Genomic DNA, 8,679 nt, shown 5'->3' on the forward strand with positions numbered 1-8,679 from the left:
CTTTGTACATTCTGTTCCTTTTGCTTAGGCACCTCTCCCCATTCCACAAAAGCCCTACTCATCATTTAGCTTTTAGTTCCTGTGTTAAGTTTCTTTCTCCAGGAAGCCTTCCCTGATTGTCCTGGCAGGTCAGATGCTTCCTCCGGGCTTTCCTTTTTTTTGAGACAGAATCTTGGTCTGTCGCCCAGGCTGGAGTGCAGTGGTGCAATCTCGGCTCACTGCAACCTCCACTCTCAGGTTCAAATGATTCTCCTGCCTCAGTCTCCCGAGTAGCTGGGATTACAGGCACCTGCCACCACACCACGCCTGGCTATTTTCTTTTTTTTTTTTTTGTATTTTTAATAGAGATGGGGTTTCACCATGTTGGCGAGGCTAGCCTCCAACTCCTGGGCTCAAGCGATCTGCCTGTCTCAGCCTCCCAAAGTGCTGGGATTACAGACATGAGCCACTGCTCCTGGCCCTGGGGTTTTCATTATAACCCTGACCGTTCCACCTGTGCCTCCCCATTCCCAACCCTGATCATTCTATCCTGTGCTTCTCTCATCATGGCCTTGACTACCCAGGATCATCACTGCTGTTGAGTCTGTCTGCTGCTCTGGACTGGGAGTGAGTGCTGTCTTGGTCACCACTGAGCCCTTGGTACAGCAGAGGGCCTGGTGCGTACTGGGTATGGAGGGATCATCTGGTGATTGAATAAACTGATGGGAAGGTGATGCTAAGGGCTGGGGACCGTCATGAACAAGGCAGGCAGAGCTCTTTGGCTGACTTCATCCTTCAGGTCTCATCTACGGCGCCCCTTCAAGTAGCTCTCCCTGACCCCTAGGCCGGGTCAGGTGCCTGTTCTGGGCCTCTACAGTCCTCCAGGGTCCCCCACCTGAGCACTCTAGGCTGTCACTCTGGAGACAGCTCTTTCCTGCCTCAAAAAGTTCCCTTGAGGACCCAGATACAGTGCTCTGAGTCATGGGAGTGCAGACACCCAAATTCCTAGGTCCTCTGGGACTCTAAGTGTCACTTGGTCTCCACCTTCAGGTGTGTGATATCTGGATTCTTGGATCAGTTCATCCCCCAGCCCCTCTGCAAACCAGGTCCCTTACTGAATCCTGCTTCCTGGATGTCTGACCAATGTAGACGACAGCTCCCCATGCTCAGAAGAGCCCTGCTCTTGGGTTTAATGCTCTGTGGTCACCGTGTAGAAGTTCGTAAATTTATCTTTGAATTTCTGTTTTGTAAGCTAAGACTAATGAGACAATGAAAGCATGATGAGGCAGCCTCACCTCTCTGGGACAAGTTTCCACTCTTGTCCTCATCCCATTTTTTTTTTCTTGAGATGCAGTCTTACTCTGTCACCCAGGCTAGAGGGCAGTGGCGCGATCTCGGCTCACTGCAACCTCTGCCTCCCAGGTTCAAGCGATTCTCCTGCCTCAGCCTCCTGAGTAGCTAGGATTTTAGGCACTGGCCACCACACTCGGCTAATTTTTGTATTTTTAGTAGAGATGGGGTTTCACCATGTTGGCCAGCCTGGTCTTGAACTCCTGACCTCAAGTGATCCGCCTGTCTCGGCCTCCCAAAGTGCTGGGATTACAGGCGTGAGCCACTGCGCCTGGCCTGTCACTTTAACTCTGCCCCGTGATCACTGGCACCCTCCGCCCCTGTTGCAGGCATGCCACAAGACCAGGGTTGGCTACTCGTGCCTCATGGTATCTTGGGGTGGAACATGGCGGTGGGCATCTGGTGGGACGGGGAACCCAGCCAGGTTGCCCACGTTGTGGGGCAGGGTCCCTAGCCACCATTGAAGGTCTGTGTTGGTCCCGCGAGTATCTCTGTGCCCAAGGGAACATAACATTAAACACCATGAGGGGTCAAGAGAAAGGCTGAGGGCCGGGTGTAGTGGCTTATGCCTGTAATCCTAGCACTTTGGGAGGCTGAGACAGGAAGATCACTTGAGCCCAGGAGTTTGAGACCAGCCTGGGCAACATAGCAAGACCCTGTTTCTAAAAAAAAAAAATTAAAAATTAGCTGGACATGGTTGCGTATGCCTGTAGTGGCAGCTACTTGGGAGGCTGAGGTGGGAGGATTGCTTGAGTCTGGGAGATCGAGGCTGTAGTGAACTGTGATTGTGCCACTGCACGCCAACCTGAGTGGCAGAGTGAGACTGTCTCCAAAAAAAAAAAAAAAAGAGATTGAGGCAGAAGAAATGAAAAAAAAAAAACAGTGTTTCTATTTCAGTACCTTTAATAACCCTCTTTCCTGCTTTTTTTTTTTGTGAGACGGAGTTTCGCTCTTGTTGCCCAGACTGGAGTGTAATGGTGCGATCTCAGCTCACTGCAACCTCCGCCTCCCAGGTTCAAGCGATTCTCCTGTCTCAGCCTCCAGAGTAGCTGGGATTACAGGCGTGTGCCACCACACCTGGCTAACGTTTTGTGTTTTTAGTAGAGACAGGGGTTTCACCATGTTGGTCAGGCTGGTCTTGAACTCCTGATCTCAGGTGATCCTCCTGCCTCGGCCTCCCAAAGTGCTGGGATTACAGGTGAGCCACCCTGCCCAGCCTCTTTCCTGCCTTTTGAACCAGTCTCTACATTTCATTTCGCACTGGGGCCGGAAAATGACACAGCCCTGTCCCCGACTCCACTCCTTCCCTAACTTGTCCCAGACGGTGTGTCCCAGAGGGAGTGGGCCAGAGTCAGGCTGGGAACCTCACTGGGCTCAGAGCCTGCTCTGCCACAGGGAGACGAGAAACCCAGAGTGAATATGGTCCTGGGCTTGTCTGAGGCCTGGGAGTGATCTGTGTTGTGGGCGGCTGCCTCCGCACTGACCCCTGAGCCAGATTCTAGATTCTTTGCCATAAAATCTGCAAAGGATCTCGAAGAGCCAGCCAGCCACCTACCATGCAGCGGGCTTAAGTGGTGCCCTGCATTCAAACCTCCTTCTGTTCCCTGGTCATGGGCCAGGCGGGGGTCAGCGCCCAGAATCCGGGCAGGCCTGAGCAAGAGGTACCTCTCCACCCTGGGTCCCACTCCCTCCCCGAGATGCTAGTTCTTCCGGTCTGGCCAGTTGGGGTTCCTCCCTGAAACTCTCCCACACAGCTGGGACCTGCAGGGCCTCCTGCTTCAGAGCAGCACACAATAATAACGCTTGTCTCACCCTGCATGTCTCACTGGGTCCCCGCTTTATCCCTCAGGAGGTGGGGTTTTCAGCTGAAGTTCAGAGACGGAGATGGAGTTGCTTGAGGTTACACAGCAAGAGGGTGGCAGAGATAGGATTAAAATGTGTCTGTCCACTTTCAGACTCGATATTTTGCCCACTGCCTTACTCTACCATGAAAGACAGTCCTTTTATTATAAAAAAGACACCTTGGGCCGGGCACGGTGGCTCACGCCTGTAATCCCAGCACTTTGAGAGGCTGAGGCAGGCGGATCACCTGAGGTCGGGAGTTTGAGACTAGCCTGACCCACATGGCGAAACCCCATCTCTACTAAAAATACAAAAAATTAGCCAAGTGTGGTGGTGGATACCTGTAATCCCAGCTACTCGGGAGGCTGAGGTAGGAGAATCACTTGAACCCGGGAGGCGGAGGTTGTGGTGAGCTGAGATCGCGCCATTTACACTCCAGCCTGGGCAACGAGAGTGAAACTCTGTCTCAAAAAAAAAGAAAAGAAAAGAAAGACACCTTGGAGGCTCAGAGAGGTGCAAGCATATATGCAGCATCACACAGCAAAGCAAGAATCAGGGCTAAGATTCCAAGGCTGGGATGTGGTGGGGGCGGGCAGGGGCCGGTGCTGAATGAATGACTTCACAAGGAGTCATTCACTTTCTCTCTCTGAGCTTCAGCATGATGCCAAGTGACCTCACCCAGGTGACTGAAGTGCTCGTCATTGTTGGGAGCGGGGGGTGCCTCACAGGGTCTGGGGAACAGATAATATCTTCATAAATACGACCGCTGCTTGTCTCGTCATCAGACAGTGAGCCAGCCCCATGCAGCCGAGTCTGACATCTGACTCTGCCGCTTCCCTTGCTGTGTGAACTTCAGCAGATACCTTCTTCTCTGGGTCTCAGAGTCTTCCTCTGTGAAAGAGATCCTCCCCTCTACCCCCTCGTTAGGAATTCAAGGTGAGATTGCTTGTATAAGAGCCCACCACCCTCTGTGGCACACGGTTGGAACTCAAGAAGTGGGGGCTATTAATAATAATAGTAATACTAACAATCTATTTAAATTATTACAGGGTCTCTCTCTGTCACCCAGGCTGGAGTGCAGTGATGTGATCACAACTTACTGCAGCCTTGACCTCCCAGGCTCAATGTGATCCTCCCACCTCAGCCTCCCGAGTAGTTGGATCCACAGGTGCACACCACCACACCTGGCTAATTTTTGTATTTTTTGTAGAGATGGGGCTTCACCGTGTTGCCCAGGCTGGTCTCAAACTCCTGGACTCAAGTGATCTACCCGCCTCAGCCCCCACAAAGTGCTGGGATTACAGGCACCAGCCACTGTGCTTGGCCCTTAACCCATTATTAGTAATAAAAACTAATGCTTTCATAGCTCCTAGAATTGGACCCTATTTTAACCATTTCACATGTATTTAACATTGACGCCCTAGCAGCCCTATGAGGTGGGTACTACTAAGACCCTCATTTTATGGATGAGGATGAGGACACTGAGGCACACAGGGGCCAAGTAATTATCAAAGTTTCACAGCTGATATCCAGTGGACCCACGTACCTAATTGTAGGTATTGTTAGGTAAGCCAGACTGCCTGAGTTCAAATGCCATCTCCCCCACTTCCTAGCTTTGTGACCCTGAGCAAGTTATTAAGCCCCCCATACCTGCCTCCATTTCCCCATTTGTAAATTGACTATCATAGAAATCTCTCATGGGATTGTGTGTAAGGGGTGTGGAAACTTGCCTGGCACCGAGGAAGCACTGCATACATGTGCTTTTGTCATAGTCTTTGTTTAGACAGGAGGCCTTTGAACATCAAAGAATTGGAGACACTTGATCAAGTCACACAGCAGATTAGGGGCAGAATTGGTATTCAACCGCATGCCTCTGTGGCTGTAAAACTAAGGGTCATTGCAAAACATAATATCAGGCCTAAAGCCAGGCTCTGACTTTGGCAAGTGGCACTGGGAGCCTTTGGAGACAGCCCTGGATTCAAATCCAGGTTCTGCCACTTCCAAGCCTCTCCCAGCCTCAGTTTCCCCATCTGTGAAATGAGACTTAGTTCTCTCTTTGCAGAGCTGTCGTGACACTCAGAGAGGATTCACAGAAAGTGCTAAGCACAGAGTAGGTGGTTAATAAATGATAATAACCATACTTACAGGTGAGGATTAAATGAGATACTGCATGCCCCCTGTTCAAAATAGTTTCTGAGAAACAAACACTCGATACTCAGTCACTGTTGTTATTATGGCTTTTGTTACCGTTGTTATTAATGTCATGATGTGGTTTATGGCAAGAACTGTCTGGAATCAGCTTGGAAACCTCCCACTTCCTCTTCCCTCACATTGGATCTATCAGTAATCCCTACTTGTTCTTCTTCCTAAAATATTTTAGATCTTTCCACTCTTCACCTTTCCTTTAGGATACCCTTGGCCAAGTACATCCGCCCTGGCCTGTGTCAGTGTTCTCCACCAGGGACACATCTGTGGTTGGACAAGTTGGGTTTATTGCTTCTTGCAGAGGGAGAAAGCACACCATGAGGTAACTGTGAGGTGTCTAAGTAAAAGGGTGTTAGGATTTTTTTTTGAGTCAGAGTCTTGCTCTGTCGCCCAGAGCAAGTTGGAGTGCAGTGGCGCGATCTCAGCTCACTGCAACCTCTGCCTCCTTGGTTCAGCAATTCTCCTGCCTCAGCCTTCCAAGTAGCTGGGATTACAGGTGTGTGCCACCACACCCAGCTAATTTTTTGTATTTTTAGTAGAGACAGGGTTTCACCATGTTGGCTAGTCCGGTCTCGAACTCTTGAGCTCAGGTGATCCACCCCTTTGGCCTCCCAAAGTGCTGGGATTACAAGGGTGAGCACCTGGCCAGAAAGGATTGATTTTAAGATTTGGGCTTGTGTGTGGTGGTCTTGGGAATGGTGCAAGAAAGTGGGGCCTCATTCTAGTTTAGATACTGTTAAACGGAGAAGGAGTAATGCGTTTGTGTGATTGTGCATTTGCATAAATCTCATTTATGAGGCAGGAGAAACAAAGTGAGGTTACAGGAGAAACAAAGTGAGGTTAAAGTTGTAACTTTAATATAAGCAGTCATTTATATTAGCCAGGATATGGGGATGCTTAGTCATTCTTTGGTTTGCACAATGATCTTGTTTGTTTCTGTGTTCAGACATGGTTATGGATTGGTCTTGATTTTTTTTTCTTTCTTTGTTTTTTGTTTTTTTTTTTGAGACAGGGTCTCACTCTGGTTGCCCAGGCTGGAGTGCAGTGGCATAATCTCAGCTCACTGCAGCCTCAACCTCCCAGGCTTAGGTGATTCTCCCAGCTCAGCCTCTCAAGTAGCTGGGATTATAGGTGCACGCCCCCACGCCCAGCTAATTTTTTGTATTTTTAGTAGAGATGAGGTTTCCCTGTGCTGCCCAGGCTGTTGATTTTTTTCTGATCCTTTACTGTTGCAGTGTGGCCTTGTCCAGGTTGGTGCTCTGTGAAATTATGTGCAGTTGAACTCCATGGCCTCACTGTTTGTGCCAGGCCAACTCCCAGCTGTTAGGGGCTGTTTTGCTCTTCCTTCCCTGGAAAACTCCCCAGCCCCTTGTTGGTTTCCTGGCCTTCTCTCTCACCGCTTCTAGAGTCATTTTCCTTTTTTACACAGAGGCCACAGTGACATTCTTACCTTGTTTTCATTGAAGAATAACATACATCCAGTGACAGGCCTGAGTCAGTGATTCTCTACGTATCTGTACGCACATGCGGCTGTCACCTAGAGGAAGATCGTCGAAGCTCCTCCCTGTTGCTCCTTCTGGGGCGATGCCCTCCCAAAAGTAACTTGTGTTCTGATATCTGGCACCACTGGTTAGTTTTGTCTGTTCTGGAACTTCATACAAATTGAGTTACACAGTATGTTTTGTTTAAGGCTTTCTAAACTCAACACCAAGTTTTTTCTTTTTTAAAAATAAAATGAGATGGGGTCTCACTATGTTGCCCAGGCTGGTCTCAAACCCCTGGGTTCAAGTGATCCTCCCACTTTGGTCTCTCAAAGTGCTGGGTTTACAGGTGTGAGCCACTGTGCCTGGCCCCAACACAAAGTTTTTGAGATATGTTGCTGCATATATCAGGTGTTGGATCTTTTCCGTTGCTGTGTAGTATTCCATTGGCTGAATCAATCACTCTCTTTTGCCATTCACTTCTTTTTCTTTTTCCTTTTTTAAGATCAAATATCCTACTCTCAGATCCACTTACTTTTTTTAATTTAAAAAAAAATTTTTTTAAACTTTTTAAAAAGTTTTTTAATTTTTTTTGAGATAGGGTCTCACTCTGTTGCCCAGGCTGGAGTGCGGTGGCACGGTCTCAGCTCACTGCAACCTCCACCTCCTGGGCTCAAGTGATTCTCCTGCCTCACCCTCCCGAGTAGCTGGGACAGCAGGTACATGCCACTGCACTTGGCTAATTTTTTTTTTCTTTATAGAGATGGGGTTTTGCCATGTTGCCCAAGCTGCTCTCGAACTCTTGATCTCAAGTGATCCACCAGCCTCGGCCTCCCAAAGTGCTGGGATTACAGGCATGAGCACCTGGCCTCCATTTACTTCTTGATGGCCAGCTGCACTATTTCTCAGGTTGATCGTATTAAGAAGCAACTCTATCATGTCCTCCAGCTCATTTAGACCCTCTTAAAGATTCTCTACTATTCTCATAATTAATCCACATCTCTTGTCAGGGCCTCTAATGCCCTGAGAGTCTTGGCCTCTGCCTGACTCTTTCATCTCAGTTCCTGCCCTTCTCCTATGTCCTTCTGAGCTCAGGAGCACTGCTCTCCTTTCCGTGTTTGAATGGTCCAGCCTACCTCCCACCTCCAGGTGTTCCCACGTGCTGGTCCCTCTGTTTGTAAAGGACTGTGCCCCTCTCTTGACCTGCTCTAGCTGGCTAAATCCTGCATGCCCTTGAGGTTGCATCTCAGATAATCTCAAGGAAGCCCTCACCGACTAGGCCCAAGTCCTAGACTCCACATCTCCTTACATCACTACACTTTTTCCTTTAGTGTCTTAGTCTCTGTGGTAAACAACAATTTGTACGATTATTTGATTAGTATCTGTCTCCCCCATCAGACGGTGAGCTCTGCCAGGACAGGCGCTGGTTCTGTCTTCATCTCCAGCATTACCCAGGCCAAAGCCCAGCACACTGTAGATGCTCACTTAACAGTTACCAAACACTGAATGTCAGTAACCCCAGCCTCTCTTTAAGCCCCGCTACTCCCCCACTCCAAACACACATAGACTTTCTCCCGGGAGCTGTCAGGGAACCTCAGCTCCCACCCTTTCCCTCCTTGGCAACCTCACAGGGCAGGGACCGCTCTCCCTGTGGATGACGCGCCTAGGGGCGGAGCCCCGCCCCACAGCCGACGCTGAGTTGGCCTGGTTGGGTAAGGCTGGGGTTGCCTGGGGCGAGGTTACTCATCCTGGGCTCAGGTAAGAGGGCCCGGGCTGGGAGGCGGCACACCCAGGGGGAACGCCAAGGGAGCAGGACGGAGCC

This window comes from Piliocolobus tephrosceles, chromosome 21, assembly GCF_002776525.5.
Source record: "Piliocolobus tephrosceles isolate RC106 chromosome 21, ASM277652v3, whole genome shotgun sequence".
NCBI lineage: Eukaryota > Metazoa > Chordata > Mammalia > Primates > Cercopithecidae > Piliocolobus > Piliocolobus tephrosceles.